At 40.7% G+C, this 26,405-nt stretch overlaps 1 protein-coding gene across 7 annotated transcripts in view; it reads left to right on the top strand.

Moving 5' to 3' along the window:
- Nucleotides 1-775: 775 nt before the first annotated feature.
- Nucleotides 776-26,405, top strand: part of ZNF438 (zinc finger protein 438) — a 171,329-nt gene continuing 145,699 nt past the window's right edge. For all 7 annotated transcript variants that reach the window (XM_060659054.3, XM_060659049.3, XM_060659050.3 and 4 more), the window contains exon 1: nucleotides 776-1,585. The gene's annotated coding sequence lies outside the window, so the exon portion shown is untranslated. The remainder of the gene's footprint in view (nucleotides 1,586-26,405) is intronic.

Below are 26,405 nucleotides of genomic sequence, written 5' to 3'. Positions count from 1 at the left end.
GTATAATTATTTTGAAAATATGTAGCATTTTTCAAAACTGCTTATTTTTCTATAACTCTGCTCCCTGGGGGGGGGGGGTGGGGGCGGAATTTAGTGTTGTAATGATCATGTACAGACTTTACAAACTTCTTACGTTATTTGATAATACTTAAAACCCTGCATAAAAATATAGTAAGAGGTACAAATATTATCCACATCAGAAACTTTTCAAAAATTTCGATTTCTCCTGAATACACATTTTTTTTAACCAGCTCAGATATCAAGAGTTAAAGGCTAATAATATTCTCCTGTAATCTCTCCTTTCTGTGAAAATACTACAGTATTTTCAATGAGAGTGTAAACAAACCATTGTTTCAAGTTTTATTTACACTGGAGCTGCCTGGCAAAATCCCATGCCTGATCTAGCCATTTGTCTTGATTCCAAGTAAGTATTTAAGAGATCCTTGCTATCTACAATATTTCCACCTTTGGGTTTACTTCCAAGGCCTGTTTTTCCCATCCTTTATTTTTCTCCCAGGACAAATGTGTCTGAGCCACTTTTAACCATAACGTTTATTGTTTTTCCCGCTTATGAGAGCAATGCAAGAATCCTACAAGCCAGAGATAATCTGTTAATACACTGTTGTTAGTTCCTCGGGCATTTAGTTTTCCTTCTACTGAGTCCTCTTTTAAGCATAACTAGTCCTTTCTAAGAGCAGAAATAAAAGCATTGACCCGGGGCGCTGGAAGGTATGGTCACATGAGTGGGAGGCTGTGGAAAGTTTACACCCGCCAAGAAGTGTACATATTTGTTTACACGGAACCACCGTTTGTTACATTTAATAACGGTGAACGGTAATCCGTAAGTAGTTACACAGAGGCCAAACGGGTTATTCAGTAAGAAAGACAGACTAAAACCTCTAAGACCGCGCCGGGACAAGGCGGGGTAGGCGCGCGCGCGCGCGCTGGAACCGGGAGCCGGGGCCGGCGCCGGAAGGGTGGACTTGGAGGGGCGGGTCTAGCCATCGCGGGCGGGGCCTACCCAAGGCAGGTCCGGTTGGGGCGGAGCCGGGGGCGGGCCCGGGGGCGGAGCCGGGTGGGAGCAGGGCACGGCGGGAGAGCTGACTCCTCCCTCTCGAGGAGTCGCAGGCACCTGGTGAGGAGCTAACGGCTGTTTCCACACGTGGAGAACTTTTAATGAACACGTGAGGGAAGGAGGCAATGTCTGCGGAAAGTCTACCTCACAACTCTGGCGTCCGACTCCAACCCCCAGGGCGACAGCTAGTTCGATGTGTTCCTGGGGTGGGGGTGGGGTGGTCTACGCCCCTTTCCATTAGTGTCCCCGGCCCTCGGCCACAGGTTTTCTGAGAAGCTTTCTCAAGCAGTCCCCGCCCCAGGAGGCGGCCACACAGGCCACTTGCGCCTGCGCCTGCTCCGGGCGCCACACCGCGGGGGCGGAGCCGCCGAGGAAAGGGGCGTCTCTCCCGCCGTCGCGCGCAGGGCGGAGCCGTGGGGGCGGTGCGGCCGGGCGCCCAGAGACCTGACCTTCCCGAACGCCGGGTCCCGTGACGTCACCTCGCCGTGACGCGCACGCTGTAGGAAAACTGTAAGTTTCTAAGGATTCCTGCAGCTCCCTGGGCCTGCGGGGCTCGCTCTGTTGCTCGCATTCCCGGTGTCGGTGGTGGCTGTGGGCGTTTGATCATTGGGCGATCGGGGAGCCGCCGAACGTGGCGAAGGGACAGGTGCCCGCCCAGAGCGGGAGTGCACCTTCTGCGACGGGCGGGACCGAGAGTGCGGGGAGGCGAGGCCGCGCCCCGCAGGACAGGCCCTCACTTCTCCCCTGGGGCCGAGAGGGCTCAAGGAGCCTGCGACCGAGGACAGGGAAGGAGGAGGGTCCACATGGTAGCGACCCCCTTCTTTTCCTTCTCTGATGAAGGGACTTAGATTCCCCTCAGCCCTGGAGTTTGACATGTGAAGTATGGTATGGAGGGTTTCTTCAGAGACTCCACATCTGGGCTTCTTTGGGGATTCTGCAAGTGACCAAATCGCTGAGGACCGGTTATAAAGATAACCACCTGCTGCCTCAGTTTCCTTTTTGTGTAAAATGGAGGTAAAGCAGCCCCTGGCCTAATTGGCATTCGTACAGAACCGGGGACGTTGTGAGAGCACGTGAGGTAACACAAGCATGTAAACTTGGTAGGTGAAAGCTTAGAAAGGCAGTCCTTATTCTGAGAACGTGGTGGCCAATGGCCATTTAACAAAGGTCTGGTAGGTAGGGATCTTTCACAGTTTTGCCTCCTTAACCCCCTGGTGCCCACTGATCATGGGCAACACTTGAGTCTGATGGGCGATCTGAACTGTTGTCACTGAACTTAGTGGAACAGGGATCAAGAAATGACTGGTAGCCTTATCACAATGTTCTTGACAATGAACAAATGAGATCCCCTTGTCTGGGTTTTTCAGAGAAAGCTTTCAGCTTGCTTGAACTAGTGCATTATAGTCGACACAGGTATACTCAGTTTTAGAGTTTTTGTGTCCACTTGGAATATCTGATGGTCGTATTTGAATTTGAAAGTTTTGGCTTGCCAAGGGTTAGCGCGTTACTGATGAGTTAGTACTGTAATACTTCTCAAATTCAGGGGTAAGTATTTGTTAGGACCTTTGAAGGGAATACTATTGTACACATCACAGGGTGTATTTATTCCAGAGATGGAGAGATCACATTTCTGTAAATTCAGTTTAACCTCCTTTGAGAAGCCTTAGAATTAGAGAGCAGGGGTTTTAGTCTTTGTTCTACCACTTAATAACTTTGTGTCCAAGGACAGACAGCTCACCCAAACTTGGGATTTTCTTTTCCTGTCTCAAATGGGAGATGATGGTGTATTTACTGTTGCTTTCTCAAGGAACCAATGAGAGGGTAAGTGTAAGGATGACAGGGTTCCTAAGTGTGGTTATTGTTATTAAGAAACCTCTGTAGGTCCCCTAGCCTGGGTAAGAGGTGTGTTCGTTGAGAAGTCAGGTTCTGAGTCAGAACTAGAAATATAGCAGCAAGCAACTATCCTGCGAGCTGGTGGAGCTCATTTTCCAGTGGGGGAATGGGCTACAAAGAATAAGAACACAGTATTATGTCAGACAGTGATTAAGTAGAGTGAGGTGAAGGAAGATAAGAGAATGGCAGTGGGGGAACAGAGCAGGTGTAGATAGGGTCTGTCAGGGAAAGGCTTCCGAAAGAGGTGACCGTCGAATCCATGAAACCGAGCGGAAGAGGTAAGAACATTTCAGGCAGGGATCATACGAGCAGTAAACACATGGACTCAGTGTATTTGAGGTAGTCTTGTAAACACTAAATTTTTACAGCGAACTTAACGAGGTAGGTACTATTATCTCCCATTTTTGTGGATGAAGAAACTGACACCCAGAAAGGCGTGCTTGAGGTCGTACAGCTTAAACATACTGAATTTGGGCAGTTTGACGCGGAGTCCATGCTCCACGTGGCAGTCCTGTCGTGCCTCACAGCAGGGGCAGCGGAGGAACGATGCTGGGAGGTGGACGCTAGCCTGAGGTGGCCAAGGCGTGGCAAGATGAGCGTACAGATCACAGCAAGGAAAGGGGGAAAGTGGTGGCAGGCGGTGTTGGAGGACCAGGCTGGATTTTGGGGGCCCTTGTAGGCTATGGTGGTGTTACTCTAGGTGTGGTAGGAAACCACTGGGAGGTTTGTATCAAGGAAGTAGCATCTGATGTTAGTTTTCTTGGCTGGAGGACTAGCCGTAAGGTCATGGAGTGGGGCCACTTGACCATGGGGAGGTAGGAGGCTATCGTTCTGTGCTGGAGGAGAGATGCTGGTGTCTTGGCCTGGGAAAGTGGTTGTGGAGACGATAGTACGTGGTCGAATTCATGGTATGCTTTTGAGGGTAGAGCTGCTGGTGTGGGCTTACATCTGGAGTGTGAGGAAAAGGGCGAAGTCATGACCTCCTCGGTTTTAGGCTGGGAGAACAGTGGTGCTGTTGACGGAGCAGGGAGAAAGGGCTTGGCCGCGAAGGTCATGAATTCGGTCTTGGACAACTTTTAGATGCCTCGTAGACCTAGTAGTACCAGAGCTAGTAGTAACAGGAAGCACTATGTAGCCGTCAACTGTACTGGGCAGGGTTTTAAGCACTTCACGTGTATTAATCAATTTCATCCTTGTAACAGTTATATGTGCTAGAGATCATTATGATCCCCGTTTTACAAGCGAGAGGACAGAGGCACAGGTTAGTTAAAAGTGGCTGGCCTAAAATCACCCAGCCTGCAAGTGACGGAGCCAGGATTCAAAACCAAGCAGTCTCTGGCTTCGGATCCACACAATTAACGTCTGTAACCACCTGTAAGTTGACTGGTTGAGTAGGTAGTTACAGACATTAACTGTACATTTGATTTACGCATTTGGAACTTAGAGGAATGGTCAGAGCTGGATACTCAGCATTTACATTTCTGAAAAGAAAGCCTGCTTTTGTGCCTCATCTAAGCCTTGGTTGGCGATGGAGTAAAGAACGCAGGCAGTTGGGCCATGCTGACTAGACTCTCGTTACTTTGCTCGGTTCACACGGCCAATATCCAGGATCCCCTTTCCATGAGGTTCTATGAGGGTGAGGTCTGTATGTTTTTTACTTCTCTGTCTCTGGTTCCTAATCCAGTGCCTGCCATGTAGTAGCTGTTAGGGATGACTTTATATGTAAGACATTTGATTAAGTTTTGGGAGTTCAGAGATGAATAAATCATAGCACTCTCCTTGGAGGAGCAGAGTGTGAGGAAAAACCTGTGGGAATAAAACCAGAGTAGACTAAATGCATAAATACATGTTGATTATTTCATTCTGGCCTTCTGCAGCCCCCCCATCCCCCACCCCATATACTTGAGGGATGGGGCATGAAGAGGGTCAAAGGAGCAAAAGAATGCCTTAGCAATTGCATGGTGAATTTGAGGCTCCTCTTCCACAAAAGAATTACTCATAATCTTGCATATTTTACTATATTTGCATTAGTTTCATTTGGCAACGGTGTAATTTTTACCAAATGAAATAAATTCTGATATTTTAGTATCATTGTGGAGTGATGAGTTTTTCCAGTTCTATTACCTCAGTGTTGACAGGACTCACTAGTGAAATAAGGGAGTTGGCTTGAGATGTTGCAGCTTGCATAATAGAGGGTGATGCAGGGGCTGTGTGAGGTATTTAGGCAGGTTTCCACTGGTTTCAGTGTATCACGCCAAAGTTCCACATATTGGAGTAAGTTTCAGTTTCTCTGCTGATGATCTCTTTAACACTGAGATATGTACATATATACACATACATACATATATATATATTTTTTTGTCATAGAAAGGGGATCTGGTGGTGTATGTCATAGGTGGAATTATAGATTACATCTCATATCTGGAATGTGGTAGAACCTAGAAACTAGAACAATATGCACAAAAATAAGTGTCTTCTGTAGATCTCTGTAAGGGTATACTATAACTTCAATACATTTGTCACAATTTTATTACTTCCTATCAGGAGTTTTTGAAATTTGAACCATTACAAGATTATATAAAATTGCACCATGGTAGATTTTGGATTCATTTCAGAGTTTTTTTCTTACAGTATATAAAATTATATCTTGTTTAGCTTTTTTAGCTTTCCATGGGAGAGTTGATCTGGATAACCCGGTTCACCATCACTCTAAACATCTAATTTTTTTTTTTTTAATATTTATTTTTGAGAGAGACAGAGACGGAATGTGAGTGTGTTAGGGGCAGAGAGAGAGAGAGAGAGGAAGACACAGAATCCAAAGCAGTCTCCAGGCTCCGAGCTGTCAGCACAGAGCCCGACGCAGGGCTCAAACTCGTGGACCATGAGCCGAAGTCGGACGCTCAACTGCCTGGGCTACCCAGGCGCCCCTTCACTCTAAACATCTAAACAGGAACCCTCCACAAATACAGATGTGCCATCTTGTTTTGCAAATTTTAAATCTGCTATTGTTGCTTCCCTAAATTTAATGGAGTTGAAATGATTAGTATTCCTTTATACCACAATCACAGCTGGCTTCCCCAGGAATATCAGATATGCATAATGGTACAAAGTATTTTGAAGGGCCTGCTGATTGTTCAGCCTTAGTCACTTTTTAAGTTTAGACTTAGCGAGGGCAGGTTGATGGTTATTTAATTGTGCTAGATTGTGGTAAGTCTTCCTGTTTGCAGACAGAAGCCCCTCTTTCTAAATCTGACCATCCTAGATAACTTATACAATCCAGATTCTTAAAAAAAAACAAACTATATTTACATGAGCAAATTTAGAAACTACTACTTTATGTTAAGAGTACACATTTAAATATATGGAAATTGTTTCTTGTAGAAAATTATGTCTAGCCCAGTGATGTTAATGTAGTGGCCATTAAATATAATTTCTAAAATTCTACTTCTTGTAGTTTCTTTTATTCTTGCATATTACCTTCAACTTATATACGTATGTACATATGTGTATATATTTATATTTTCTGTATTTGCAGTAAAAGCTGAATATTAGTTGTGGCCTTTTACTTAGCATTGTAAATGATTGAATATATTTAAATAATATAAATAATTGTCACTTAATTTTTTTAATTTTAGTTTTATTGTTTAAAATTTTTTATTTTAGAGAGCAGGGGAGAGGGACAGAGAGAGAGAGATAGAGAGAGAGAGACAGAGACAGAGAGACAGAGAGAGAATCCCAAGTGTGCTCCATGCTGCTGCAGGGCTTGATTCCACAATTTTGGGATCATGACCTGAGCCAAAATCAAGAGTCAGAGGCTCGACCGACTCAGTCACCCAGGCACCCCAAGTGTCACTTAATTTTGATTCATTTGACACGTGGTTACTTACAGATTAATTGAGGCTTGATTTTTTTCACATAAACAATAATTATTATTAGTAAGTCTTGGTGGAGACTAAGCTTTAGTGATGGGTTAACCAAATTGCTTTTGCAAAAGAACATGCAAGGAGAAAATTTTAGAGGGGATTAAGCAAACACAGAATGTTAGTGGAAGGGATAATTTAACCATAACAACCTGCCATACCTAGAATTCTTAAGATGTTACTATCCTATAGATAGCATTTTTTTATTTGGTTCTATATTGCAAAAGTGTTAGTTTTAAGCTGCATTCTTGGCCACCAATCTATAGTGAGATAAATACTGGAATATATGCAACTATGAATTTAGCTCAGTGGATCTCAACTGGGGATGATTTTGTTCCTTCCCCCAACCTCACTCTTGGGACATTTGGCAATGTCTAGAGACATTTTTGGTTGTCACAACTGTGTGTGAGGGCATGGCACCTGTCATATAGTAATGGAGGCCAGGGATGCTCTTAAATATCCTACAAGGCACAGGACAACCCCAACAGTAAAGAATTATCCATTTCAAAATGTCAATACTGCTGCTGAGAAATCCTGCAAGATAGAACTTTTTTCTTTCTTTCTTTTTTTTTTTTTTTTTTTTTTTTTTTTGGTGTTTTAGAGATTGAGGTAATTGCAAGTGGCAAGCACCTTACTTGAACAAAAGATTGTGTTCAACTGCTTTTAGTTTGTTGGAGAACTGAGCTAATTTGGTTCATTTATTGCAAGAAAAAGAATTTTTGTAGCTGATGGCTTTGAATTTTTTTTTTTTTTTTGATTGCTAGTATGTCTAATGTTTTTGGTTTGTTTTCAGCCATGATTTTTTTCTTGATAAAATTAATTTTGGCATTATATAATCCTGGGTTGTATCAGATTTGCTAGTATGAATCTCCTTCATATTTTGAATTAACTATCTCAGTTACATGGTTGTTTATTCACTTCAAAAATCCTTTCACATTCATTTTGATTCGTGATTTTCATGAACACCCCATGAAATGTGCAGAGCATGCATTACGCTTACTATTTGCCAGATGAGGAAACAGATCAAATGATTTGCTGTATACATTACAGCAAGTTAGGGATGAAAGCAAATTTAGGACTCTCAGAGGTTTTGATGCTTAGGACATTTTTAAAGTTACTAGTTGTTGTTGTCTCATTTGATTTTCCTGGCTGTCCTTTGAAAACTGGTAACTTACTTAAGGTCACCCAACTCATAATGTAGTTTTGACTATTTCCAGTGACCTATGCTGCTTCTCCAGGTATTCTCTAATAAGTATATTTGACAGTTTCTGGATAAATTCACCAAATCCATGCTTAACCTAACTAGGTTTCTTCACACTATAAGGGAGGAAAATTTCTCCATCCTCTTTGGTTCTCATTCTGGGCCTAAGTATTAAACTGATATGACAGATTGATAGTCGAAAAACATACAAACTTTATTAAACTTACTTGTACATGGGAACCTTAGATGAAGACCTACAGTAGTAGCCGGAACAGGAAGCTTTTATACATTTTAGACAAAGAAACAATAAATTTGTGAAGAATTGACAAGACCAGAGGAGTTTGGGCCAGGGGTAGTAAATGGTGAAGAAGTAACTAGGAAGATAAGGATTAGTTTAATAGGATTTCTTTGTATAGGTTTCTCCACCTCTAGTTCTCCCCCAACCCTCCCACCACCATCTCTGCTGATAAGAATACTTTTCACATGGGAGTTTTATCTTTTGCTTTCAGGAGGGAAAAACGGAGAGTCATAACGTCCTTGCACCTGCTGTTTCTTAAATATCTTTGATTCAAAATAATCAGAATATCAAAATGGCGTATGGGGGGGGGGCATTCTGGTGTCCTGCAACACCTGTCAGATGTTCATGTTGTCACTTGAATGAATAGGTAATTCAGTGTTTGTAATCCTGTGATTGGACCTGAGTGGAAACTTCGCTGAATTTTGATAAACCATAAGGTAGTGCTACTTGCTATTTAGAATTTATTGTTCGAGCAGTCTAAGTCCAAAAGCAGACTGAAGGGATGGCTCTCAGCTGTATTTGAGTATATTTGGGTGAGGCAACCTACTTGGCATGATTCATTTTGCCTTTCTGATGAGGGATGTATATTTGGGATAGTACCTCCATTGGTTCTGATTTTTAAATTAGAAACCTATTATTCTCTTCAGCCAGTGCCATCTTCTATGTCACATTTGAGGCTGTTTCTCTTAACTTTTTCAAAAAGACTATATACTCAAATATTTGATGAGTTTTCATGTTTGAAGATTATTTGATGATATTCAATTCTTGATGTAAGTTTCAGTAATCAGAAAAAATTTTTTTTTAATATTCAGAAGTGGAATTGGTGGGGCATACGGTAGTTTTATTTTTATGTTTTCTTGAGGAATCTCCATACTGTTTTCTATAGTGGCTGCACAAATTTACAGTCCCAGCAACAATGCACAAGAGTTCCCTTTTCTTCACAGCTTTGCCAATATTTATTATCTCTTGTCTTTTTGATGATAGCCATTCTAACAGGTGTGAGGTGATATCTCATTGTGGTTTTGCTTTGCATTTCTCTAACAATTAGTGAGACTGAGCACCTTTTCATGTATCTGTATGTCTTCTGTGGAAAAATGTTTGTTCAGTTACTCTGCCCATTTTTAAAATCAGATTGTGTTAATGAAGGGCAGTTGGCACACAGTGTTTAATTAGCTTCAGGTGTAACAGCATAGTGCTTCCTCAACCCTATACATCGTGCTGTGCTTACCACAGTTGTCACTATACAAAGCTACTACAATACCTTGACTATATTCCTCATGCTGTACCTTTTATCCATGGGACTTACTCATTCTATAACCAGAAGCCTGTACCTCCCATTCCTTTCCCCCAATCTCCCATCCTTCTGGCAACCACCAGTTTGTTCTCTGTATTTATGTGTCTATAATTGGAAATTTTAATGTTTCGTATAATACATCCACTGGCTGAATGTGGACAATTCATAGTGTGAAATTGTGGGTCTTGGATTAAGAAGGAAAGGAAAAAGACCTTCGTCCGTGCAATTGTGTATTGGGCAACAAGGACTATAATTATATTGAAAAGGTGAAGATTTTCAATTTTCCATAAAACTGAATTATCCTGACAAAATATTTTACTTATCTCCATGAAGAAAAATGCCATATCCAAGTGGACATAATATTGTATTACTGAGGGGAGAGACCACCACTGACGTGTAACTGAAGCCGGGCTGGATTCCATACTTGCTAAGCAAGGGAGAGCTCTATGTGCAGAATATAATCCTCCAAACAGGCAGAGATGTACTTAGATAGGGTTTTGAGGAAGCATGGAGTTGTAGGATTGGCATATTTTCAGTGAGACAGTTTAAGGATTGGCCAACTTGAAACTTGGGGTTTAGGGTCTGGCTGGTGCTGAGGAGCAAGTGTCCTGAAGCAAGGCAGTTGCCGCTCGGCTGACTTCCTCAGCTGAGTACTTAAGTGGAAATGTTGAGTAGAGTTGAAGGGTTGATACATTGGGGCATATTTACAACCGGTTCTGTGATTACTTGTTCCCAGCTTGGGACAAGAGCCAAAGAATAATCTTTTCCTTTCTCGAAGCTGGAGAATAGGTACTTTTTATTTTCCACATTTGTGTCAAACATTTGTTAGCAATCGCGCTAATATACACTTTGATTTTGCTTTCCTTCTGAAACTTGTAAAAAAAGAAATGAGTGCAGTGAATGTAATTTGTTTCCTATCTACCAGTCTCAGGATTATATGTTATTTGGGACCCAGGCTGCTTCAAGGATTATTTTGATATATAGTTAAAAAGGTAATATGTTATTTATGGAAATACTTGACTATTTTAAATACTGTGGTGATAGCTGTTACTTTTATGTCTGTTTTTCTCTCTTGTGGGAATGTGTCGTATCATATGCCTGCCACAGTAGTCTTGATGGACGCTGAATTATAGATCTACAAGTTTGTTGTTTTGCTGTTGTTAGAGATACATGTAGATGTGATTACTTTTTGAAAGTTAACTGGCAAATTCTTATCAACATTTAGGAGATTTAATGGTTATATCATGTGTCTTATATAAGGTAGGCTGAATGATTTTAGTGTCTGTGAATCATTTTACCACAATTATATCATAGTATCATTTTTATGAAGTATTTCGGTTTAATTTTTATTTAGAATATTTTAATTTTTGGAATGAAATAAAGAGCTGTTTATGACAATTGGCTGGAACTGTGATATTTTTCTAAACTGATGTTTCACAGTAGTATTTTAGCTTTAAAAATGTTTTCCTTTGAGGTTCTAAAATAAACTCAGAGGGCATTCTTTATCCTAGAAGTTAGAAAAAGCAAAAGGAGTTTTTGATATACTTTCTATTTTGTGTTGAAGTTTTATTTAAAAGAGCCTGTGTACTGTATTTACATGGAAAAACGTCATATTTTAAAAAAAAGAATGGGTACTGCCACGTTTATATGCAGCCCTTATTTCCTTTCTTAACCTGCAGCTGTATCATACCTCACTGCCTTCCAGATGAGTATTATCCAGTGATAAAGCTACATTTATGATTTAGATAAAGCATTTTTGTGTGAAAGCTCTTTGAAAATGTGAAGCCTGATTCTTGTTTTTACCGATAGCGCAAGTTTCTGACTTGCTATGATAGTTAACCTTAAGAGCTTAATCTCAACCCATTATTAAACTTAACATCATGTTGTTTATGAAGAGCTATTGTTTAATTGGTAAATGATACTCAAACATTTTTAGCCTCAGCATTTAAATTTTCTAAATCTATACTAAATAGGTAGTTAAATTTCCTAGGAAAAAAGGTGTCTTTGATGCCTAAGCATGGTTACACTTTTGTTTATATGTATGAAATAATGGATTTGAAATGTGGTTTTTCTCTGTGCATATAAGCCCACCTCTGGGAATAGGTGGGCTTATATTGCCTAGTGATATGATCAAAAATAGAGTCCTAGGTAGGTGATAGTAAAATGGAAAAAACTGATAATATAAATGGATATAAAATGGTATTTCGTAGTTTTAATTTGCATTTCTTTGATTACTGCTGAGGCTGAGCTTCTCTTCATTTACTTGTTAGCCATATAAATTTCACCTACAGTTTTCAGATTTAGCAAATAAAAATACAGGAAACCCTGTTAGATTTGAGTATTAGATTAACAACAAATACATTTTTAGTGTAAGTATATACCCTTGCATTAGTGGGGATATACCTATACCAATTTTTTTATTGCTTATCTTTAATTCAAATATGATGGGGCATTCTGTATTTTATCTGACAACTTTACTTCTCAAAATTGTCTGTTTCTGTCTCTTACAAAATTCTTAATTGCATTTCCTGTCTTTGTTGTTATCTTCAAGAGTTCTTGGCATACACTGGATATTAATCCCTTGTTGTTGTTTTTTTTTTTTTGTTAGAAGTTGCAAACATATTCTCCCATACTTTTGCCTGTTAGTTTTGTAGTGTTTTTTTTGTTGAATAACAAGTCCTTCATTTTGATGGAGTCAATTCTGTCAGTTCCATCTGAATTTTCCCATATTGTTTATATTTTTGAGATCTTAAGAAATCTTTCATCACTCCAAGGTCACAAATGTATTACCCTACTTTTCATTTCAACAGCTTCCTAGTTTTACCTTTCATATTTAGATCTTTAATACATTTGGTGTTTATTTTAAGGGAAGAGTATCAGGAGATGAAGTGAGAGAGGTAGTGGAAGGAGCAGATTGCATAAGGATGGTAGGCCATTGTGAGGACTTTGGTTTTTATACTCAGTGAAATAGGAAGCCAGTGGAGGTTTTGAACAGAGGGTGCCACTCTCTGAAATCTGAAATACGCTTCAACAAAAATTCTCTGATGACAATTGAGATTACATTGTATGAGGTATGGCAGAGACTATTGATTCTTCCTCAGTATCTAGGATAGCCTTTTCTCTGTTAGTATTGGAACCCGTCTTAGAGACTGTATCTTCCTACTTCTTCTGACTATAGGAGATATCTGTGTGTTTAGGTTGGGGCCAGTTAAATGTGAGCAAAAGTGGTATGTGCAACTTCTTCAAGGTGAGGTGCTTGTCCTGTTCATCTCCCTACGCCGCCTCCACCTTCCTGTTGACTGGAAAGCTGCATCAACTAGAATGGTAACAACCACCTTGAACCCAGAGACAGGCAGCCTGTGATGAGGATGGCAGAGCCATCCCTCATCAGCCTAGGTCCCCAGATGACCTTGTGGAACAGAACCAACTACTACTCATCCTCCCCTAAGCACTTGCCTATCTCTTTACTGTTTCCAGGAAGAGAATAAACTTTCTTGTTTCAGTTACTGTATTTGTTGTCATTTTATCACAACAGCTTTCTTCATACCCAATTTAATGCCAAAATTGGTACCTGAAGCGAGGTGTTGCCATAATAAATAGCTAAAGTACATGGCACTGGCTGAGTGGTTGGTCAGCAGATGGTTAGGCACCATGTCCTAGGCTGGAAAACTGGTGACCCTTGTTACGCAATGGCAAAAGCTTGGTGAAACTGTCACCTCTGATAACTTGGAAGGCAGTCAGTGTGTCTACCATTTTGTACCCCCAGGGAAGTGATTGGAAAGACTCCTAATGTGAGGCTGCTAACATAGGTTGACCAGCTGCTTTAGCAAGGAACTGCAAGAGGGTGTCAAGTAAGAGAACAATTAGCTAGTTTGCAATTAGAGCTGGGAGGGGGTATGATTTCACTAAAGGAAGTTCTGAATGCCCATGGCCTATGCTTTGAATTAACTGAAAGGACAGTAATATGGGGGTTGCAGGGTTGGAAAGATGGTTTCTTCTTCCCAAACAGCAAGAGGTTAGATTTGTTCTTAGGAGACTTCATTAGATTTTCTTGGCCAGAGAAAGGTGGAAGCCAGTCTAGGCAAGGATCAAATAAAGGATTTATCTTCCCACCTGAACCAGTCAATCAAGCTAGGTAAAGCTCCAGTTACAAATACAGAGTTTCAGTTCCCTAGAGCAACAAAAGTTTATTTCTTACTCATAACATGTCTGTGGCTCTGTTCCACCATCCTCTGTCACTCCAAGCCAAAGGAATAGGTTTTTGGGGACATTGCTGTTCTGTTTCCGAGGGAGAGGAGACTTGCAAAACCGCTGCTTGGAAGTAACAGGTGTTTCTTTTGTTCATATTTTATTGGCCAAAGCTAATCGGGTGGCTGAGCCTGAAATCAGTCAGGCAGGAAGAACATTTTAAGTCACATGGCTTGCACTGATGTGAATGGGGTGTGGTGGTGTAATCATCCTGTCCTGTGGATCAGATGACCTCAAATTAGCTAACCTTAAATTGAGGGACAGAGGGATGGATCTGCCTCAGAGATCAGCTAATCAAAAAGGCAGAATTGACAAACTTAGCATCTACCACCAGATTAAATCTTTACTTGTCCTTACTTTCACGTGGCACTGACTGAAGACAAGAAGACATGGGGGATTTTGAGACGATTATGTTGCCACAAGTTTAGCTTGCCAAAACTTGTGATGGTTTCACATTGTTTGACAACTAAAGCCATCTTTGACCCCCAAATATGTACCCCCTGGGAAATAGGCTATTAGCTCTTTCCTGCCTCTTTGGAGCACATACTCTCCTGTGTTCACTTCACAGATTGCCAGAAGGGATAATGGAAAAAGATATCTTCCAGAGACAAAGCCAGGCTTCAACAGACAAATGAACAAATGAGTCTCTCTCCCCACCAGGCACACAGAACCTGAGTTAAACCAAGGAACTTGGTTCCCTGGTAGAGTCGGGAGATTCGTTGCCATTCCTGTCCAGTAGTGTTTTGTCATTGGTAAGAATACCTATTTGCCATTCTTTTCAAAATGACTTAATTGCATTAATCTTACTTGTATTCCATTGTATATTGGGTGTGATGGTGGTGGTAGAGAACAAAGTTATTTCTCTATTAGTTTGTGGGTCACTGGATTGGGACAGAGACACATTGATATCTGTTGAAGAGGTTGCGTATCACCCAGAGGTCTTAGGCTTTGAGCTGAATCCAGTAACTGGTTGGGACTTCAGGTTATCCCTTTAGAAAAGGAGAGGAATGTTTCAGAGTGGGAAGAAGGATGCACTCCGACCAGCAGTATTTTGCTGGCACATAGTTCCTACACAGAAACTGTATTCCTTAGGCTTCTTGTAGCCAGATGAGACCACGTATCTAAGTTTGGGCCAGTGGATGGGAGTGGAAGTGATGTGTGCAACTTCTAAACCACATTTATATTAAACATCTGCTGTATGTCGTAGTCTTTTTTCCCCTGTCCCCATGGGTGAGGTGTAGGTGAGCCAGCTTCCATCATACAGACAAGGGCAGTGCCCCAGAGGAGTGACAGGACAGAAGAGAAGGACCCTTAGGAGGAACCCTCAGGGAGGAACCTGCCCACCTTGCTGGGACCACTTGTCTGTCTCAGGCCTACTGCACAAGACAGAAGTAAACTCTGGCTTGAGCCACTACATTCTTGGTTTTATTGTAGTAGTGTAGCCTATATCTTGGTTAATACAGATGGCAGTGATGGAAACAGGAAACAGGAAAATTAGAATCATTTTTAGTGATTTTTTTTCAGGTGAGGCTTTTCATTTATATATTCTTTCTGTGGAAGTTTATCTTTCAAACTGTCTAACAACGAGTTTAGAAATAAACTCCTTTGAACATTGTGATTTCCTTTATATTTCAGAGGTGTATTTACATATTCATGTAAAAATCCTGACATTTTCACATGATACCAATTTTCTTCGTTGCTGTAGAGTTCTTACACTTGCAAAGTTATTATTACATAACATTTGGTTTCACCATCCTATACTTTTATTACTGTTTGATGGGCAGCAGCAAGCAAGGACCTGCTGAGATGGGAGACTGCATTTGCAGCATCTCTGGTCCACTTGGGTGGGACTTTTATAGCAGCAATCTCCAGTGTGGTTGTGGGAGGGAAGAAGTAGGTTCTTAGATTGGTTTAGGAGAAGGACAAGCCAGCAAGAAAGTTAAGTTTAGGCAAGGGAGTGGGCAAAGCTGGATGATCAGATCCTAGATTTATGGTGGATACGAAGTGAAGCCTGGAGCATGGCTAATGGATCGGGGAAAAAAATAGGGCATGAGGAAAAACTGGAATCTTCAACATATTAAGATCAAGTGAGATTTATTTATTCATTGATTCAATAAATATTGAGTATTTATCTTCCAGACACTGTTCTCTGTGGCATGGCTACTAAGATCAAAGCAGTGATCAAAACGAAGCGCCTGCCCTACTAGAGCTTACTTCTACAGGGGAGATAGATAATACACATGAATATATGAAAATGTTAAAAAGAAAAATGAGGAAGGGTAAGGGGGTAGAGAGTGATTTAGATGCTATTTTAGATGATGTGAACAAGAAAAGGCTCTTGGAAGAGATGATCTCTGAGCAGAGACTGGAATGTAGTTAGGATACAGCAATGTGAAGAGCATCCCAGGGTATGCAAATAGTATGGCAGACAGAGCCCTGGCCCAGAGCTTGCCTGAGGAGTGGCCAGGTAACTGGGGAGCGTGAGTGAGGAGGAGTTATAATTACTGAGGGCCATGATACTTTAGGGCTGCGGTACGATTTGGGATTTTATTCAAGTGTCATGGGAAACCCATTAGAAAGTTGGAATCAGAGAAGTGACGTGATCTATTTTACTTTCCTGAAGGCTCATATTGGCTGCTTTGTGGAGGATTGATTGGCAATGGCGGGTAAAGAATCTAGAGAGCTGGACGGGCAAGCGACTGTAGCCTATAAGTAGCATATTGGAGTTTAAGATGTCAGCAGTCGAATGCTTCTGGGTGAAGGATCCCCTTGCCGCTCTTATAAGCAGACACACCCACTCCACAATAGGCATTATTTTCAGTGGATACAGGTCTGACCCCGACCCTTGGCTTATGCCGCACCCTTTCCTGTTTTTGACTCTGCCCCTCACCAGCTTCATTATTCATTCTTCCGTTGGGTCCTCACTTGTCTTTCAGATGTGATGCACAGTGTTATGTTGTCTGCCTAGCCAAGACTTCCTCTACATTTAGGTTCTCAGACCTTTTTTTTGGAGTCTGATTTTAGTCTTCAGAGAACTTACCTGGAAGCCTGCTGTGTAAGACAGGTGAAAGCAGTGGAAACGGAAGTTGGCGGTGTTGTGTTCTGTCCACTTAGCAGCTATTCTCTGACTCCCTGAAGCAACACTGAGCCACCTCCAGGAAACCCCAGCCTCTCAGTTCACATGGAAAGAGCCCTGCCTTGATCTGTGCTTTTGCCTGTCTTGCAGCAGGCCATCTCTGGGATCACCTCCAGTCATACTCTCCAGGCTCAGCCTGTGCCTTCTGAATCTTTAGGCACCTAGCTAACCAAACGACAGTATGCATGCCCTCCATTTAAAGTGGCGTGTTGAGGACTCTCAAAACTATGAGGTAGGCATGGTACATCGTCCCGAGTATTAGTTTTACTTGCGGTTATTTAATTTACTAAATTTGCACAGCAAAAATTAATGTAGTTCTAATCATAAACTATCTTTCTCAACAAATTCTTTTATTGACTCTAATTAAGAATGTAAACTTTTTGGGGCACCTGAGTGGCTCAGTCAGTTAAGTATCCGACTTTGGCTTAGGTCAGGATCTCAGCGTTCTTGGGTTCGAGCCCCATGTCGGCCTCTGCACTGAGCTTGGAGCCTGCTGCAGATTCTGCGTCTCCCTCTCTGTGCCCTCCCCACCCCTGCTTGCTCTCTCTCTCTCTCTCTCTCTCTCTTTTTAAAAAATAAATAAACATTAAAGAAAAAGACTGGTACTGAGGACAAACTGAGGGTTGAAGGGGGGTGGGAGGGTGGGGAGGGTTGGTGATGGGTACCGAGGAGGGGATCTTTTGGGATGAGCACTGGGTGTTGTATGGAAACCAATTTGACAATAAATTTCATATAAAAAATAAATAAATAAAAATAAAGAATTAAAAGAAAAAAAAAGAATGGTAACTTTGTAAAATAAGAAAATAGACGTATTGGGGCACCTGGGTGGCTCAGTCGGCTGAGCATCTGACTCTTGATTTCAGCTCAGGTCACCATCTCAGGGTTGTGGGATTGAGCCCTACATTGGGTTCTGTGCTGAGTTGGAACCTGCTTGGGATTCTGTCTGTCTGTCTGTCTCTCCTTCTGCCCCTTTGCCCCACTCGCTCTCTCTCTTTCTCTAAAATAAAAATGGAAAAAATAAAATAGATATATTATAGTTTAGAGTGTAACATCTGTGTGAACTCTTTAAGGGGCAAAACACAAAGCCAAGAAGTGTAAAGTTCGTGTGGGCCATTTAGTGCCATGCCTTCAGCCTCTTGAGGGCTATTTGGTCCCTCTGCTTTGCATTGAGGATACTTTGATAGGCAAGGTTAGAACTACCTTTTTAGCTGGTTGGATTTGTAATTCTATATTACTGTTTTTATGTTTAATGGAGCTATATAACATTTTTTTTCAGCACGAGTTAGGAACTGGCTATGGTATAGACTCTGAATCTTTAGGCTTTTCTTGTTAAAGGTAAAAATATGAGTATTTTCTTCCTTTACTCAGGTTTCATTTTGACAGATGTCATTAAAGTAAGCACTGCTGCATTATAAAAAGGTCATCCTGGGCCACAAAATAAGTTTGACACTTTGGATTAAAAAAAAAAAAATAGGGTATCCCTTGCATTAAAATCTGTAATGTTTCTTGAGTTGAGGGGGATTTTTAAGCAATAAGATAAATTTCTTTGTTTGGACTGTTTGCCATTAGGACATTGATTTAGCACTAGGGATTTTGTCTAACACTGCCAATTTGTAAGGTTAATGAAGGACTTGGTCATGTTCGCTGATGCATCCTGAGCATAGCACCTGCCATGTAACAGTAACTATTTTTTTAATGAATGAATGAATCATCTTTGAGATACCTGTGGAAATAATATTGTCTGGTTATTGATATGGGACAGCATCACAGTTGGATGAAGTCTCCTTCCTTGATGTGCTGTCACAATGTTGCTATGGCTCCTTCAAATTAATGAAAATAGGACATAGCTGTAAGTTGTTTTTATTTATTTATGTTTTTTGAGTCTGCCAGTTGTCAAGTCTATTTAATCATATAAAATACGAATTCTCTCAGTAAAATAGGGGTGGTAGCACAGAATTGGTTTATTGAGTGCGAGTAGCTGCATTAAGATTAGATGAGGTACATAGAGTGGGACAAAATACATACAGGCAGATGAGATATCTGACAATGGACTTATATCCAGAATTTATAAAGAACTCTTACAACTCAGTGGTAAAAAGGACACCACAGTGAAAAAATGGTCAGAGGACCTGAATAGACATCTCTCCAGAGAGGACTTATAAATTGTAAATAAGCACATGAAAAGATGCTCAGCATCATTAGTCGTAGGCTTATACACATCAAAACTACAAAAGAAAGCACTTTGTACCAACTATTTGCTTATAATCAAAGACAGATAATAACAAGTGTTGGTAAGATTGGAGTGAACATGCATACAGTGCTGGTGGGAGAAAAAGAGGCAGCCACTTTGGTAAATGGCTTGGCAGTTCTTTATAAGGTAAAAACATCGGGGCCTGGGTGGCTCAGTGGGTTAAGCGTCAGACTTCGGCTCAGGTCATGATCTTGCAGTTTGTGAGTTCGAGCTCTGCATCAGGCTCTGTGCTGGAAGCTTGGAGCCTGGAGCCTGCTTCGGATTCTGTGTCTCCATCCCTCTCTGCCCCTCCCCCGCTCATGCTCTGTCTCTCTCTCTCTCTCTCTCTCTCTCTCTCTCTGTCTCTCTCTCTCTCTCAAAAATAAATAAACATTAAAAAAAATGTAAAAGGTAAAAACAGAGTTACCATATGTTACCCAGCAATTCCATTCCTGGTCTCTACCCAGGAGAAATGAAAACACACATCCGCATAAACATTTATACACTAGTGTTCATAACTGCATTATTCCTGATAGTTAAAAAGTAGAAACAAGCCAAATAAATGTCCATCAGCTGCTGAACGGATAAGCAGAATGTGGTGTATCATTCACACGATCCAGTGGAATATCATTCAGCATGAAAAAGGAATGAAGTACTGACCATGCTACGACATGGATGAATCTCAAAACATGCCACGTGAAAGAAGCCAGACACAAAAATGCTCTATATTGTATGATTCCATTTATATGAAATGCCGAGAAGAGGCATGGGGACAGAAAGTCAGTTAGTGGCCGGGGAGGGTTGGGGAAGGGAGTTGGAGAGTGACTGGTAATGCCTAGAGAGTTTCTTTTTAGAATGAGGAAAATGGTCTAAAAAATTGTTTGTGGTGATAGTTTTACAACTCTGAATATACCAAACCAATGAATCGTCTACTGTGAAAGGGTTAATTGCATGGTATGTGAATTATATCTCTTTAGCTATTAAAAAACGAATAAGTGAGGTAATGTGTGGGAATATACTTTGAGCTACTTGAGAAGATATTATTGTAGTTTGACTGTAAGGCCTTTAAATAGTAGCAGGATGACTTAGATATTTTTCCTTGCTTGCAGGTCTGTGATTTTTATGCCATGACTCAACTTTATAAGGCTGTAACTCAGCAATATGAAATATTGAAAATGTTGAAACATTAAATGAAAACTGCTTGGCTTACTATTTTTATTTAATAGGATTTTCTGAATCTGTTAATTAGCAATAAGTAGAATGTCATTAAGGAATTAGGTTTTGAACCATAAAATTTTAGAGCTGGAAGAAACTTTAGAAGTCATGTATTCTAGGCCCCCTCATTTTGCTTTGCAAGTGAGAGAAATGAGTCTAAAGTTAACTAAGATGTCTTAGGTCAGAGAGTAAGTTCTAGAACCGAGTCAGTGCTCTTTCGCTGGACTACCATTGTTTTTGGTGCTGTAATAGTAGTAGCACTATTAATATCTTTAGCAGCTATTTGAATACTTCTATATCCTAGGCATTCTGTTAGGTACTTTATGTATATTTTCTTGGTTACACAGTTTATGAAGTGGATTCATTTTACCTGTGTATTAGTTTCCTGTTGTTCTGTAACAAATTAACAAAAACTTAATGGCTTAAAACAATGCAAATTTATTACCCTATGGAAGCCCAGAGTGGGTGTTACTGTCAGCAGGGTGGCATTCCTTTCTGGAGATTTTAGGGGGCATCAGTTTTCTTGTCTTTTCCAGCTTCTAGAGGCTGCCCACATACCGTGGCTTGTGGTCTCTTTCCGTGTACAATGCCAGCGGTGGTGGGTCAAGTCTCACATGCAGTCTTTCTGGTTCTGACTCTTTGGCTTCTCTCTTTTCCCTTTAACACCCTTGTGGTTACTGTGGGTCCACTTAGATATTCCAGGATGCTCTCCTTATTTTAAGGTCAGTTGCTTAGCAGCCTTAATTCCCGTTTCCATGTAACATAACGTATCCACACATTCCAGGGATTAGGATGGCAGATATCCTTGAAGGGGCATGGTATGCCTACTGTGCCTACCACAGTTTGTTAAGAGGTATTAGATCAGAGAGGTTAAGTCATTCAAAGTTGCAACATTAGCAAATGAAAAAGCCGGTATTTTATAAACTGTGACTGTTACTTAGCATATTTTTTATGACTGCATGGTCTTTTCCACAAATGCTGTTTGACCTGACAAAGTAAATTGGATGGTGAGCGGTGTCCAAATAGTAAATACCTCTTTCTTATTAAAGTAAATGTGATTTTACTTTAATAGTATCAAGGTATAGGCTATATTATTATGGAACAGTTACAAGCATGGTAGAGGAGTATATTTATTGATATGGAAATGTGTATGACTCATCAAGGCTTTTCAGTTCATTAACACCCTCCCCCATTTTTCTCTATTCATTAGTTCCCTTCTGTCATCAAGTTTTTCCTTATCTAGCCTAGCGGCCCCAATTCAAGCTACACTCCGGAAGATTCCCTCAATTCCTTTGCATCTCTTTGATCTCTCCTATCTGGCAAAGCCTTAGGACTGGATGAGCCCAACTACCTGCTTGTTGATTTCACGTCAGGGATATACTCAGCAGTCTCAAAACTGCTGAGCAGTCTTCCCACGTGGCTCTGTTATCTTACTCCCACAGCATACCTCCTCCATTCTTTCAAACAGCCTACCCCCTCCCAGTGCCACTTGCCATCTTAGCTGTTTTCCATGGAGTGGACTGCTGTTGAGCATCGGTCCTTTTAGGAACACTCTTCTTTTGGCCTTTGTCACACCACCTTTTCCTGGGTTTCCTTTTCCCGTTCTGGCTAACCCTTTTTAGTCTTCTGTGTTGGTTCTTTCACTTTTACCTGACCACTGAAAAAGAAGTTCCTCAAGGTTCTTTTTTTTTTTTCCTCACTTTGCACTTTTGGTTTTAAAAATGATTTATATGTCTCCCATATTTATTTCTCAGGCCCAGGTTTTATCAGCCTCAGCACTAGTGACATTTAAGGTGGGGTAAATTTTTGTTAGGGGGCTGTCTTATGCACTGCAGCATGTTTAGCAACATCTCTGGCCTCTACCCACTAGATGCCAGTAGAACCGCCTCTATCCCAGAAGTGACAACTAAAAATGTGTCACACATTGCAGAGTGTCTCCCGGGGGGTAGAATCACCCCCAGTTGAGAACCATTTGGCTAGACTAAAGTTGTCTTGAGGATCTAAGGATAACACAATATTGGCAGCTCCTTTTGAACGTCTCCTAGGCATCTCCTACTTAACATGATCAAAATGGACTCTTGTTATTTCCCCCGATATACTCTTCCCCCAGCTTTCCTCATTTCATTTATGGCCTTACAGGCCATTGGAGATACTTTGACTTTTATTCTAAGTGGACTTGGGAACTATCAGAGGGTGTGGGGCTAGGAAATGATAGGATCTCACTTAGTGCAGATCATTGTTGAGAAGAGACTATGAGTTAGAAGGGTTAATATCTGTAATACCTGAAGAGTTCTCTTAAACTTAATGAGGAAAAAAATATCAAGACTTAGTACATAAGTGGACAGAGAATTCTAACAGATGAGTAATACTGTTGTAAAAATGTAGGAATATGTTCATCATCACAGGTAATCAAAGAAATGCATTTTAAATCTGCCTTGAGTCACCCCTTCTATTCTCTTGAAAGTACTAGAAATTAAATAATGCCCAATTCTGGTGAGCTTTTAATGAAGTGGGGCCATTCACGCTTACTTGTTTCTTATAGATACTCTCGGCCACTGCCGTTCCCTGAACATGTGTGATTTCAGATTCTTATGCCTTGTCTATATTGCATTTCCCCTTCTTCCTCCTGACCTCCTATTGACTCCTCATCTTTTGAGAGCAGCAGTCAGATGGGAGAGGCATCCCACCCCACTTAACACTGCTGGTGAGCCAGCCTTGATTTGCTGCCTTCAGCACTGCACTGTATTCCTGGGTATATGTGTCAACCCTTGCCTCTTGAGTGGGGGTTCTTGTGATTAGGGGGTGGTCAGTTGTCTCCGGGACTGGCACACAGTGGTTGTTCAGTAAATGTTGAACTAAATTACTGAAATGTGATGGATGTTTTAATGAACTACAAGTATGTCAAGGTGATGTGGTCACTGAAAGTGTAATTATGAGTGTATTCTATGGCAGAATTTTATAACAATACTAAGGTATGTTTACTGTAATTTAACCACATTTGAAAAGTAATATGTAAAACATGAAATTTTAAAGATTTTAAATTATAGGTAATAAATAATTTTCTTTATTACGTAAAGATAACTTTGTAATCTTCATGCTAAAATGTATAATTTTTAAAGTCAGCGGGCAGACTTCTCTCACCCTCTCCTCATCAAAGGCTACACTCTTTGTCTTGTTGAGTTATCTGGTTTAACTATCAGGAAACAGGGTAGACCTCCCCAGACTGTGGGCTCACAGGGGTAGCTGCATTTATGTGAATGAATTAAGTCTCCAAGCATACTTGAACTTTTACTATGATTGAATGTATATAGGTTGAGAAGTATTTTCCTTTTTCGTGTTTTTTTTCCCAAATGATTCCATCTCCTAGGTATATGGTGCTTAGTATTTTGGAGTTTATAAATGCATTCACATTATCAATGATAACGTTATACAGCTTTCGATGATGTCAGATATAAATGGTAATTGACTTCTTTTACATTTTTCGAGTATCTACCATCTGTCGGTGACTGAGATACAGAATGCCTTCAGGGGAGTCCTTGTCTGGCAGGAAAGATGGGCAGCCATGATCACGTGATGAACATATGGTGGGGTGCAGGAGGAGGGAGAAGCAGTTATTTACCAAGAAAATCGGCAAGATAAGATGACTTTTTTCCCAGTAAGATGACTCTTGAGCAGGACTTCAGAAGATGAACTAGATTTTTGCCAAAAGGCGGAAAAAGGAAAGTATAAACAGAAAGGTGGAGGTGTGGAAGTATATGATGTGTTCACAAGCCACTGAAAAGCTTTAGAGAGGGAGATGACATGATTGTTTTTGTATTTTGGAAAGAAAACTGAGGTCCATATGCAGAATGATTGTTTCGAGGAGACACGTGAAGAGTGGTTCTCAGTCTTCTTCACTTTGATTTTTGCATGCTTTCCCATATGATGTTTTTGTAATCATCCCTAGATTTCGATTGCAACATAGATAAGACAAGTTATATATTATGCACAGTTCTGGCCAGCCAACCATATGGCCTTTCTCAAATTAATAGCTGTATAACAGAGTGTCTCTTAGGAAATTCTGGATGAGAACCAGTGGATTAGAGGAATGAGATCAACTAAGAGGCCACTGCAATGTTCCAGACAAGAGGTGATGGCTTAAATCAGGGCAGTGACAGAAATGGATGGGAGGGAATATATATGAGACGTTTTCCTGTATAGACTTGGTGGACTTGAAGTGTGGGGGTAGGGAGAAAAAGGAATTACAGATCAGTGTTTCTCAGATTTTAATGTGCACTTGAATTGCCTGGGGATTTTGTTAAAAGGTAGATCCTAATTCAGCATGTCTGGGGTGGGGCAGTCTTATGTTTCTAAAAAGATTCCAGGTCATGAACAACAAGCACTGTTGGTCCATGGACCAACCTTTAAATAACAACGGTGAGAGAACTTGAGTGTCAGGCTCTAGTTTCCAGCTGGTAATGTCATTATCTGAAATGGGGAACACAGGAGAAAAGAAAGGTTGGAGTGGAGTCCTTTTGGGACATTAGGTATAAAATTGTAGGCACCTGGAAATTTGTATTTTTAACTCAAGAGAGAAATCAGCCCTAGAGATACAAATTTGGGAATCAGGATTTCATCGATTGTAGTAAAAGCTGTAAGAATGAATGACATTACCTACAAGAAAGAGGTAAGGGTAATACTAGAGTATATACTTACTCCCGTTTGCCAGAATTTTAATGCTCCATTTAAGTTACTTTATAAACTAGCAATGGGGAAGAAATTGGATAGACGGCCTCCTTTCTATGAACAGTGTGTACGTACAAATTTCAGGAGTGGAGAAGTCTTTGGAAAGGTTAAATATTCCCTGGTCAGGTTAAAAATGAATTGAAGTACCTTCTGTTAGGTAAATTCATTTATACAAACAAATAGGTATTAAACAGCTTCAAAATGCCAGCTACTTATCTATGCTCTAGGGCTAAAATAGTAGCAGATAGGATGTGTCACCCAAATGTCGGATTACGGGGGAGATAAGCAAAGTGATTACAGTAGAGTGTGAGAGATACTGAGGTGGGGGAGTACAGCAAGGACACCTGTGATTCAGTGTGGGGATGAAGAACTATCTCTTGAGGAAGTATCATTTAAGCTGAGAAGAGAAGCCTGAGCCAGATGACCTAGAAAATGTGGGGGAGGGCATGACAGCAAAGGCTGGGAAGGGAAAAGGCCCTGCAGGTTGAAGAAGGGCAGTGGGGCCGACCCACAGAGCATGTGGTGTGGAGAGTAGTGAAAGATGAGGTTGGAGAGGTGAACAGAGTCCATGGCTAGGCCCTTTCTCCTGGGACTAGGTAGAGGGTGGAGGGAGAAAATGATGTATTTTCTAAAGGAAAAAGTATTATTCTGCCTGGGTGTAGTTCAAACAATAGTCTTATGCGTATGGTTTTATAAGGGTTTTATGGACTGGCCCAGGACCGGAATGACTCATAGTAACATTGTTTCTATAGGAAAAATGTTTTGGGCTTCAAAAACTGTCTTACAATTTAACTTTCAATTTTATTTTTCACCATTTGGGGACTGCTTGGATACACATACAGTTCTAGGGCTTTTTGTTATTTGTGTTCAAATTGCACTTTCTTTAGTGTTTATCTACATGGCCACAGTGTTGATTTTCCACAGATGTAGTTGAAATGTTTTCTTTTCTTGAACAGATTTAGAAAAGGTATGGAAATAAAAATAGAAACCTTTTAATACACTGTTTGCTTTTCAAAGTGTTTGTTCTTTCAAGTTAAAGGTTTCCTCTGTAAACTATATTGTGGTATGATGTTATATACCAAGAAAGTTGGAAAATTGTTACAAACAGAAAGTAAAAGACATTGGTATGATTTCACTGCTGAAGTCAAAGGGAATGCAGAAGGTAAACAA

This window comes from Panthera onca, chromosome B4 (assembly GCF_046562875.1).
Source record: "Panthera onca isolate mPanOnc1 chromosome B4, mPanOnc1 haplotype 2, whole genome shotgun sequence".
Classification (NCBI taxonomy): domain Eukaryota; kingdom Metazoa; phylum Chordata; class Mammalia; order Carnivora; family Felidae; genus Panthera; species Panthera onca.
The sequence above is the reverse complement of the archived record's forward strand: the minus strand, read 5'-3'. Positions and strand labels throughout refer to the sequence as shown.